The sequence below is a fragment of the Prionailurus viverrinus genome, chromosome C1, assembly GCF_022837055.1.
Source record: "Prionailurus viverrinus isolate Anna chromosome C1, UM_Priviv_1.0, whole genome shotgun sequence".
In the NCBI taxonomy this organism is placed as follows: Eukaryota; Metazoa; Chordata; class Mammalia; order Carnivora; family Felidae; genus Prionailurus; species Prionailurus viverrinus.
In genome coordinates, this window is record NC_062568.1 from 31,033,289 (window position 1) to 31,044,567 (window position 11,279).

General features: G+C 38.6%; 1 long non-coding RNA gene across 1 annotated transcript; it reads left to right on the top strand.

Annotated features, from left to right (window-relative positions):
* The first annotated feature begins 1,693 nt into the window (after nucleotides 1-1,693).
* Nucleotides 1,694-8,069, top strand: LOC125171852 (uncharacterized). Its single transcript, XR_007154454.1, has 3 exons — nucleotides 1,694-1,805; nucleotides 4,781-4,871; nucleotides 7,819-8,069. It is a non-coding gene; the product is annotated as an uncharacterized LOC125171852 (long non-coding RNA).
* The last annotated feature ends 3,210 nt before the right edge of the window (nucleotides 8,070-11,279 follow it).

Sequence of the window (11,279 nt, forward strand, 5' to 3'; positions counted from 1 at the left end):
CATTGTGCTGTCTTAGTTCTTTTCCTCTTTACCTTCCTAATTCTGACCGCCAGTCTTATCTCCTCAGTGACTTTCTTCCTCTTCTAGCCTCTGAGTACACCCTGAGGTGCTGTCCTGTGCCCTCCTCTTTCTGCACGTACTTCCTCATAGGGTGTTCATACCTGATGGTACGACAGGGCCTCCTGCAGTGTAGGAAATATCTTTCACCATATCAAATGCAAGAGCTACTCCTATTAGTACCATCCTGAAAACAGTACAATAGATTTCCATGGATTTGGGCTGGGCTGAGATCTGCTTGTATGCATGGGGCTGAACCAAATGACATGTCAATCATTTATACCTAGATGAGAATCCTATGCTTAGATCTCTGTGTTTTAACCTCACAAAATCTTTGTCTGGCTTCTGCGCTGAAGAACTACCTTGGGGAATACTTTACAAATTAATATTAACAATGTGGTTCATGGCACATGTAAAACAGGTGCAACTGAAAGTCTCATTTTGCAAGTCTGTGAAGTAGAATGAAAATATATGGTAGGATTTATCCAGTTTTTTCTTTCCTTTCCCATATCTATTTCATCTCTATGCCTTGTTTATGCTTCTAATGTTGCAGTTGTCACAAGGAATTGCAGTTGTGACTGTGAACTCCTCGAAAGCATGGATTGTATAAATTTGCATCTGAATCCCAATTAGCACATGCCTACCATCTAGTAGGTGCAAAACAAGATTTAATCAATTAAATTAAAAAGAAAATTGATGTCATTGAGAAAAAATAGATATATGTCACAGAAAATTAGAAACTAGGTAAAAGGCAAAAATGATACTGAGAAATTTTTAAAAGTCTGAATTGGACTCATGACAAATTTCAAAGAAGTGTCTGGAAATTCTGATGATTAGCTTTTATATTTTTCTATTTATCTGTCATTTTCAGTTGGCACTCCCCTCTTCCCGACTTCCTTTGTGATTGTTTTGAAACAAAACCGCAAATTCTCTGACCCTTCTGCAATACAAAAGTGGAGTCTAATTACCCTTCCCTTAAACATGCACCAAACTCAGTGAGTCAGTGCTACCAAATAGAATGAGGGGAAGCAGTCTCCTGACACACTTCTGCAGCTAGATTGGAATCAGTGACACAGGTTCCCCCTCACTCTGTATCTTAGGAGATATGCCCTTGAGGGCCTGAGCTGCCATGTGAGAAGTTCAGATACCCTAATGCTGCCATGATACAGAAAACATGGAGAGAGACCATCCAGAGGAGCCCCACTTGCTCGAGCCATCAGCTGTTTGAGTCATCCTAGCTAGGGCACCAGGCTTGTACGTGAAAACGCCTTCAAAACCACCCCAGGCCCAGATGCCATTTGCTTATAACCCCATGAGACCCCAAGCCACCTAGCTGAGCCATTCCCCAATTCTTGACTCACAGAAGTAGGAAAGAGAAGTGCTTATTATTATTAGACACTACGGAGTTTTGGGGTGATTTGCTATACTGCAAGGTAACAAATACTCTCGCTAAGTTAACATCAGCAAGATTCACCCATTTAAGTGCATCATGCTTTTCAAAACATGTTACGGTTTACAAGTAATAAATCTATTGATGGACTTCTAAATTTTATTTCCATTTCTCCTGTTAAATAGCAAAAGCAAAGCCCCTCTCACACCAGCTTGAGAGGTATGAATATGAAAATTCACAACTCCCTGAAGCCTTTCCAGAGCTACCAAGAATGTCACTTCATTCACTTCCAGGCTGAGGAGGAAGAGAGATGGAGGAGGACCCGGGCACACAAGCTACAATGAAAGTCGACTAGCAGGTGATCGGAGTGCACTGGCATCCCTGACACAAACAGAATCTTTTTTTTTTTTTTTAGAGAAAAGACATGTAAGCCTTTAAAGGAGATAGTGTGTCAACTTTCCTGTGACCCAGATCATGGGACATGACACTGTGACCCAACTGGGATTAAGCCTTTCACATTCTAAAGCAGGAATGATTGTGAATACAGTCAACCTTAAAAGGAAGGATTCTCTTATTTTCAGAACTTTGAGTTCTGTTCTAGGAGCTATATTCTTTGGCCTGACCAGAAGGGATTTCTATGCTTCTTTTAGGGTATATAAGGTACTTGGATTATTTCTGGAAAGAACACCCAAGCCAAAAGATAAGAAAGCCAACTAGCAAGGGCAGTTTAGCTAATACTGCCCAAGCTCAGTGACCAGTTGATAACCTTATCAACCAGGCCACTCAGGTAGGAGAAAGGGACAAATGACATTTGAGGGGCAGTTCATGAATACATAGGGTTCTAAAAGAATCTTCACTTTTGAAGATTGCTTAATTGTTTGTGGAATTTTTGGAAACTGTGATACACTGTTGGACTTTAGCTTCTTAGGATTCAACTCCTCTGGAATATGTAAAACTGTGGGAGGAGGTTATTTCTTTCAAACTTTCTTCGGCTTGGCTATAATTAGGGTTCCTGCCTACATGTGGTTCCCTCCGCCTGGAATGCCCTTCCTTCAGCCTGCACCCATAGCCTGCCTTCCCATAAGCATATATGTCTTTGGAAGGCTTCCAAAAACCCTCCCTCCTGCCATGAGAGTTGATCACCACGTCATTTGCAGTTATCACTGATGGTGCTCATACCTCTATAAACTCATTTCCCATGTTGTGAGGTCATTATTTGTTCTGACACCACTCATTAGACTGTGAACTCCTGGAAGGCAAGCCTTCAGTTGTCCCACCTCCCCTGCTATGGATCAAATACAGATGTTATGTCTTTCTTGATTTCCTCATCCCAGCCCCTGGGCAAGTAGTGGGTATTCTCCTAATAGGCTTCAATAGCTAACCAATTGTGGAGAGGCCAGGAGGCTTGTCCAGTGAATCTCTCTAGGTTCCCTGGCAGGAGCTGGCTGGTATTATTTAATACCTCTTACTTTATCAGGAGGGTGAGTGGCTGGTCTCAACTTGCCGTGAGATCTCCAGGGAATATTGGTACTGGACAGTTGGTATGTACTTCCCCTGAGCAGCTAGTAGCTGTCGTTTCTCCCCCCTTACCACAAGGCTGCTTTTGTGAGAACTCTATAAAAAGACCGGGAGCAAGGCTAGGTGCCTCTGCTGCAGCGCACCCATGGTATATCTGGCCATGCCCAGTCCAACCACCCCTCTTCCTGGGAAGCTTGAGAAAAGTGGACTGCACACATGTCTACTGACCCTCTGCATGTGTGTCTCAGTCTCTTCTGGGTGCTGATTGTGCCATGTTTGACTGGGCCCTTTGCCTGATACTAGGCCATGGCTTGGAGATCAAGTGATCAAAAGAAAATACACACATACATGCATACATACATACATACGTACATACATAGTTTAGGAGCTTGGGAAACAAGTGCTTTGGGTAAAAAGCTAATTTTCAAAGGTCTTCATCAATCCTATGATCACTCTCTTCTTTTCTAGATTCCTGAAACAAAAGCCAGAAAGGCAAATCCTCTTAGTTTGCCTGAACATGTTTCCTGCAACTTCCTTGTCATTTTGATTGAGAACTCCCTTGATTTCTGCTCTTGACCCCAGTCAAAACTGATCCTTGAATTCTCTTTTGTCCTCTGCAGGCTTGGTAAACTATCATGGTGCCACCTGCATACCCAGAGAGCAGCAAATTAACTGCAGGATAATGAACCTAGTGGAAAACTGGAATGAATGAATAAATGAATGAATGAATGAATGAATGAATGAATGAATTAAAACAAATTATTTTGTTGTTGATACCTGCTAAATTTGTTGCCACTCCATTTAGAGGAAGTTTGACTTCAGTATTCCATGCTCTAAAATAAAACATTAGGATAATTTGTCTTTGAGTAAAAACAGGAACATCTCTCTATGTCAAATATCTACCTCTCAACTTTCTGCAAATCCTTAAACAAATTGGCAGTGTGATTGTTAGCTCAAAAAGGAAACCAGTAGGAAATCTAGAACTCTCCCAGTGTATAAATCCATATAAGAATTAATGCTTTCAGGTGGAAACGTTATGTTTTGTCTAATTGCCATTTGAAATTTTAATGTTGAGTTGTGGTACTTGGCCAGGAAAACTAGTATAACAGCCTCAACACCAGGCAAAAACTCATCCTTTCAACTCAAGAGCTATTTTGGTATTGGTTTATAACATGCCTTACTCTTTACAAAGACTCTCCAAAATTATATTTTATTACAAATTCTCCAAACCTAGCATAAAACATTGTTATCTTTCCCCCAGATAACACAGATATCGAGGAAAGTGATTTATCATTGTATGAAAGCACATGAGAGACAGAGGTAGGATAGTTTGTTCCTGGGTCTCCTAATTCTGTTCTTTTGTTATAAACTGCGTGTTGCTTCACTGGCTATATGGTTTAATGAACAAAAGGTTCAGCAGAATCTTTGGACATCAAATGGCCTTCATGAAACAATGTCTTGATGAGTTAAGTAAAAATGAATCAGAAACACATGGACCCTGCTTCCCTTGAAATATAAGAGGGAATACAAATCAAGGCAAAGAACACTTAACAAACATTGGGTTTGGGTTTCCTGAACCTGAAATGTTAAAATAATTAGCAAGGACTTATTGAGGCTGAAAAGTGATCAGTTCCAGTATTTCTAACTCAAAACTGAAATGAAGAGAGGCGGAAAGGTCCTAGAAGAGAAGGGATTGGCCATAGGGTAGACGGAGACCTTTGAAAATTAGCTTTCCCCCCAAACCACTTGTTTCCCAAAGCTCACAAATTTTGTTTTTACATATTTATTTTTCTTCTATTTTGCTTTGATTTCCAGGTTTCAGCTGAAGACATATCTAAAATGCTCTGAAATGGTTCAGCACAAGTCTTTCTGGTCTCTTCTCAAAAGCAGGAAATGATGACATTTGGTAAGACAATACTCTGTTCATTTTTGAGTTGGAGATAAATTCATATATTGGCTATTCAGGAAGTTTGGTTAAGTAATCAGGTTGAATTTATTTCCTAGTGAGCTGGACTTCTCAGCATTTCCCAAACCCAGAAAATAAACTCTTTCAGAAAGCCCTGTGAAAAGTTGTAAGAAAGAATTATTTTGTAATAGAGTACAGATTTTTAAATAGATTGTAAGCCTGAAGAAAATAATCCAAAAAACTTGTATTGCTAGAACCTGAGAGACAGCAGTTCCCTTGCTTGATCCTACGCAGTATCTGGGATTCTCAGAATCCCTTTGCTGGCCGGAATGGTCTCCTTTCCTCCTAGCAGAGTCCTCTGGACTCAGCCCTACTTCCTCTATTCTTCCACAGTTGCTTTCCTCCATCCTTTGTGATTTTCCTGCCCACATTCAAGTCTGGTTGCAGCATGTGAAACAGTTCCCCCCCACCATTCCAGAATGTACATTGCTTTTTAAAATTACTTTAGAGCTTTTATTGGTAATAATCATAGGAAACTGTCCGAGGCAACCAAAATAATAACCAAGGGGCAGTTGCAGAGCTGACAGAGTAATCCTGGGTCTCTTGGTTCCTGACTTCTTCCGTCAATTGAAAGCTCAGATGCAGTGGTCCCGCCTGATCTCAGCAACCAGAGCTCCTCTTCTGAAGTCAAAGTCCTTCCTTTCAAGATGGCCCTTGGTCAAGCCTGAAGATAACACCCAGGCTACATTATCAATGTCTCCTTACATCAAGGGGGAACTGGCCATCTGTGAAGTTTTGATTAGAGGGTATTTGTTTATTATTGCTATGCACAGCTTAGAAGTAGCCTCTTTGGGCATATTCTCATGTACCCCTTCCCACTTATGAAAAATTAATTTTTTTTAGCCATTTCATTTAGACCTATCAGGAGGAAACTTAAAATTGTTTAACCATTTGAATATGAAACATTCACTTACTCATCAATGTATGTTTAGGTCCGTTAGTCCCAAAATGTCTGGTACTGTGAAAGACTACAGTGGTCAGTTGTATGATATAATTTGACTCTACACATTGTGAAAGTATTCATAAATGCCCAAGAGTCCTGGCTGAAGAGAGCAACTTTATTAATTCATTCAACCAACACTGCCACATTGCTTCCTCCGGGGTCTCTGCTGATAATATGTTAGCATGTGACAAAAAATGACAACACTCTCTTGGATTAGGGGAGCATTATTCATGTGTATAATGCAATCTGACACTCCCTTCGATGAAAGACCTTTCCGGCTTGAATCCGTCATTTCTTTTCCTGCAGCAGTAATATTGGCTCTCTTCTATTTGAGCTCCTATTAGGAGGTAAGCTCATGACTCATGTTCTCTCATTTAATTTTTGAACAACCCAATGAAATAGGTAAAGTGAAACATATTTCATGTTTGAACAAATTTAGACTTAGAGAAATTAAGTAATTTGCTCAATATTGAGCTATTTATAAAGTGGGAGAGTTTGAATTTGAACACAGATCCAGTGCAAAAGCATATTGTATTCACCACACTCCTCTCTATTTTTTCAATTGTTCTGTATAGAATGCATGGAACTTTCAAAGAAAGGTGCTCTGTCAATAGAGTCATGATGACCAGGAAAACCAATCTCACTGTCTTATACCATTTCATAGCACTTTATACCACTTTATGCTACATTATAGCATTTTATACCATTATAGGTCCACAACATGTTAGAGAGGTAGGGACATTTATGATCACCAAACATAACCTCATTTTTACATAACCGAGAACCCCCTAGAAATAGAATGTTGTCTTCAGAGTGGCACCTAAGGCAAAACCAAGACCAAGGCTTCCGTCACAGTCCCCCTCTTCTTAAGCCAGGGTGCTTCTCAATCCATTTATTCATCTGGTAAAACCAACCAAATTACAATCAAAAGAGAAAAATTTCACCAAGAAAGACTCAGAAATTATCTCACTCCCACCCCTAAGCTATCGCGTCTAAGGTCATTGACAAAGTAACCATTTCTAGAACCAGAAATTCTGTGAAGCTCCTGAATGTTCTGCATTGGGTTCCATTGGTTGTCCAGTCTTTGGATACACTGTTATTTTTAACAGCTGGAGGTCAAGATAGAAGAAGGTAGGGCTACAGTGCTCCAAATGCTACAGGTATTCATGATATGAGCACTTGTTACAGTAGCATCGATTGAGTCCTTGTTTTGTGTTGGAGTATATAGTTGTGTTTAGAATCCCAATTCAGTAAATTTACAATAGCTTGGACTCAGAGCCAAGACTCCAAGCTCCTTTTTAGTCCTAAATAATATTTCTGTATTTTTTTCTGTTTGCCACAAGTGCTAGGATTTCAGCCTGTTTTCCCATTTCAGTGTAAAGAAAAAAATAACAGTGCAACCAGTTATTTTTGTTGAGGTCTTATTGTATGCAAACACTGTCCTAAGTGCTTTACATGTATTATTTCATGAATCCTTATGAAGTAGGTACTGATATTATTTCTGTTGTATAGATGAGGAAACAGATGAAGAGAAGTTAAGTAACATACCCGAGGTTAAACAATTGGTGTTTGAGATGCTCTGCACCATATGATTTTGGTTTCTCCCTCTAGAAAAAGGTCCTCCAATTCTCTTCTTTGTCCCCAAATGCATATACATATTATATGCCCCCTTCCATCATATTAAAAAAAATAATTGCTGTAATAAAACAGAGTAACACAGTATCAACACTGGTGAGTAGTTACAAGGTCATAGTTCTTTTAATTGTGATTTGTGGTGTGTACTTCATGACTGCCTCCTAAGATAACAAGTGGAAGCTCCAATGGTTTCCTCTCCTCTCCTCTCCTCTCCTCTCCTTTCCTCTCCTCTCCTCTCCTCTCCTCTTCTTTTCTTTCCCTGGGGATAGCAGTTATTTACTAATCTGTGCCTTTTTATCTTGCTTGAAGGCATATCTCTGTTCTGTCCTGGAATGCCCATCACCAGATTTTTGTGTAGCCCAGAATGATCCCCTTTAGTGGAAGAAGAAGAAAGAAGAGGAGAAGAAAGAGGGGAGGAAGAAATATCCTTATCATTAAAGCCTAATCAGCTTGTTTTTCTGTAACATCTTACTGGTAAGGGTTGAGAGTGTACTGGGACTTAATTTTTCTTTTAAATGGATCTGTCACCTACCCTTGTGGAGATGGTAAAGGATAGATGCAGTCAGGATCACACGGTGCATGGAGCCATTGAAATTTTCAATGGCAACACCAGATGTTGAACTTTTCATTTCCAGCCTGTCAGTTGTCCAGGTGTTGATCTTTTGGAAGCAGGCAGATACATTTCATGCAGAAGTGAGCTACACTGTTTTCGTCGCTGTTGTTTAATGACCTAGTATCATACTGATACTTCTGTGTGTTTAGATATAGATAAAATCCTAATTAAAATCGGAAAAACCAAAGAAGTCACTGGAACGGGAAGATACATGTCTTGGCTCTGCCACTAATTAGCTTCGTGATTTTGGCAGATTCTTAAACTTCTCTGGGACTCAGTTTCCTGGTTTTTAAAGTGAGGGAAAAAAAATTTAACATTTCTGGGGGAACTTTTCATTCTCGCATTCTTTGATTTATAGGAACCATGTGAATGAGAGAAGGCTTTTACAAACTTGAAAATATAGTACTGTGGGGGGAGTGTATCTTCTGTTATTTTTAATTTTATCAGACTTTGTTTGATTCTGAATATTAAAACAGAATTGAATATTTTTCAATTAGCTTCATGTATAGTACCAAACAATATTTAATTGAGGAAGAAAAAAAAGCTAAAAACTACTATTGGTGGTGGTGGGGGGGAGAAGTATTTCAGTTTTCTTAGACATTAAATGGCTCATTCAAAGCAACATTTTGATAAATTGTGTAAATGAGAGAGGAACATATGGATTAAATTTTCCTTGAAATACATACGCACTTAAAAATTAAGAAGAAAAAGTGCTTGGCAAAGCCCATTTGGGGTTCTGCCAAATGGGAAACATTTTAAAAATAGTTGAAAATGCAGTTCTATCTCAAAATGCTGCCATATTCACCCATCCTTATTGATTATATATTCTTAAATTTGTAAATTACTCTCCTTGTATTTATTTTTGCAGTTTGTTTTATGCCTGGGGGGCTTGCTCAATTTTGCTACCTTTTTTTTTTTTTTAAAACATAAAACATGGTCCATCAGTCACTGAAGAGCAAATCGTAGTATCTATCACTCCCTGTGAGATTCCTGCTATTTAGACTTCTGTGGAAGTTTCGGTTTGATCTCTCCTGGTGTAACAACTGGCATTAATCCATATTGCTATAATGAAACACTCTAAGGAGCAAATACAGGGGATCTGGTCTTTGAAGCTGTGTTATATGGTAAGTAACTTTCTAGTAAATCATAATATTACAGTAGAAGAGCTTTGAGGGAAGACAAGCCTTGAGTTTCATGACTATGTATAATTCAAAACCAGAAAATCAAAAAACTCAGACATGACATTCTTCTGGATAGACAGAAGAGCTTGGCTGTCTAATGGATCCCATGCTACACTTGAAGAAGAAAAAAAAATGATTTTCTCAAAGATCTTTAAAGAATAGATTTGTGGTCAAATTGGCAGCACTTCCTAGTTTTTAAGGTAGAGTTTACCTGAGTAAAATGAGTCAGTGCAATTTGTATAATTATTCCACGGCTCACTGTAGACAGACACACTGTGGAAGCCACACCTCCACAGAGACATGTACAGATTCAGGCCATTAGGATATCTTCCTGAAACCTGACATTCTGGGTGAGAGTCTTCTCCCCTCTCCCTGCTTCTCTCTCCTTTTTTTGTAATCTAGTACTTTTCACAAGAATGCTATTTTGTCATGAAAATATAAGAAAACAAGAACATTTTCTTAGTGTTAAAACCTCAGACCCTAGGAGATGACACCATCAGATACAACATTCTATCCAGGATATGTTCAAGGCAACAATTAGATTTATTTTCATAAGATAGTAACAATATCTTATCCTTTGAGACTAATCTTAGGATACAAGAGTATGTTTTTATGGCTGGGTTATCCTTTTTATTCCTAGTATCAAAATGTTATATGTTATTTTTAAGAGTTACTTTTCAATGAATTCCTTATGCTTTAAAGATAAACTTTCTTCATTGGGCTTATCTATTTTATCCACACAAAATGGCAAACAGAATTTGTACAATTTTGTGTAAGAACTCAATAACAGAACTGAAGACCTGGCTGACACCCTTGGAACTTCCCACGTGCTTGGTTTATGTTTAAAGGGCTATTCAACATAACAGAGTATATTTGAAATACAAAAGAAATCATTTTGAAATGCCTTATTCCATTTACTTGGGGAATGTGGTAAATAATGGTTTTTTTGCTCTCTGGTAACTCAAACATTTTTAAATATATATTATTCTATTCTTCAGTTTATTTGTTTGAAATGTAGTGGCCTATTCAGAAAACCTGAAAAAGAAAGAATACATGTAATTATTTTGCTAATGGTATCATGGACAATTATTTCACTTGATGAATAAAGGAAGCCAGGCACTTACATGCCTTCCTCCGTTGTAAGGTGTTGATTTGTCATACTTAGGTCAGACCCACATATATCCTCATAGTCAGGAAACTTAGATTATCATCAAAGTTTCTTGGTTACTAAAAGAAATTACTTTTTTAAAAATTAAGTTTATTGAGGTATCACTTTACATACAATGAAATGCACCCACTTTAAGTGTGCATTTATTTTATTTTTTTAAATGTTTATTTATGTTTGAGAGAGAGAGAGAGAGAGAGAGAGAGAGAGCACAAGTGAGGGAGGGGCAGAGAGAGAGAGGGAGACACAGAATCTGAAGCAGGCTCCAGGCTTCCAGCTGTCAGCACAGAGCCTGACGCGGGGCTCAAACCCACAAACTGTGAGATCATGACCTGAGCCGAAGGCAGACGCTTCACCGATGGAGCCACCCAGACGCCCCTTAAGTATGTGTTTAGATGAAATTTGAGAAATGTGTACATCTATGGAACTACCATCACCACAGTCAAGATATAGAATATTTGTACCATCCCCAGAAGTTCCTTTGTTTCCCTTTGCAGTATATCTCCTCCCTTGAAGGCCCTTGGCAAGGTCCGATTTACTGTATACTAGAGTAGGTTGGTTTTCCTTATTTTAGAATTTGATATAAATTTAATTACATAGTATGTATTTTTTAGTGGCTCAATTTCTTTCACGCAGCATCGTATTTTTTAAATTCATCCATGTTTCAGGTATCAGTAGTTTGTTCCTTTTTGTTGTTAAGCAATATTCCATTTTACGACTATCACAATTTGTTCATCCGTATGCATTTAGGTTGTGTCCACCTTTTGGCCACTCTGAACGTTTATTTACAGGTTTTATTTATGGACAGGTT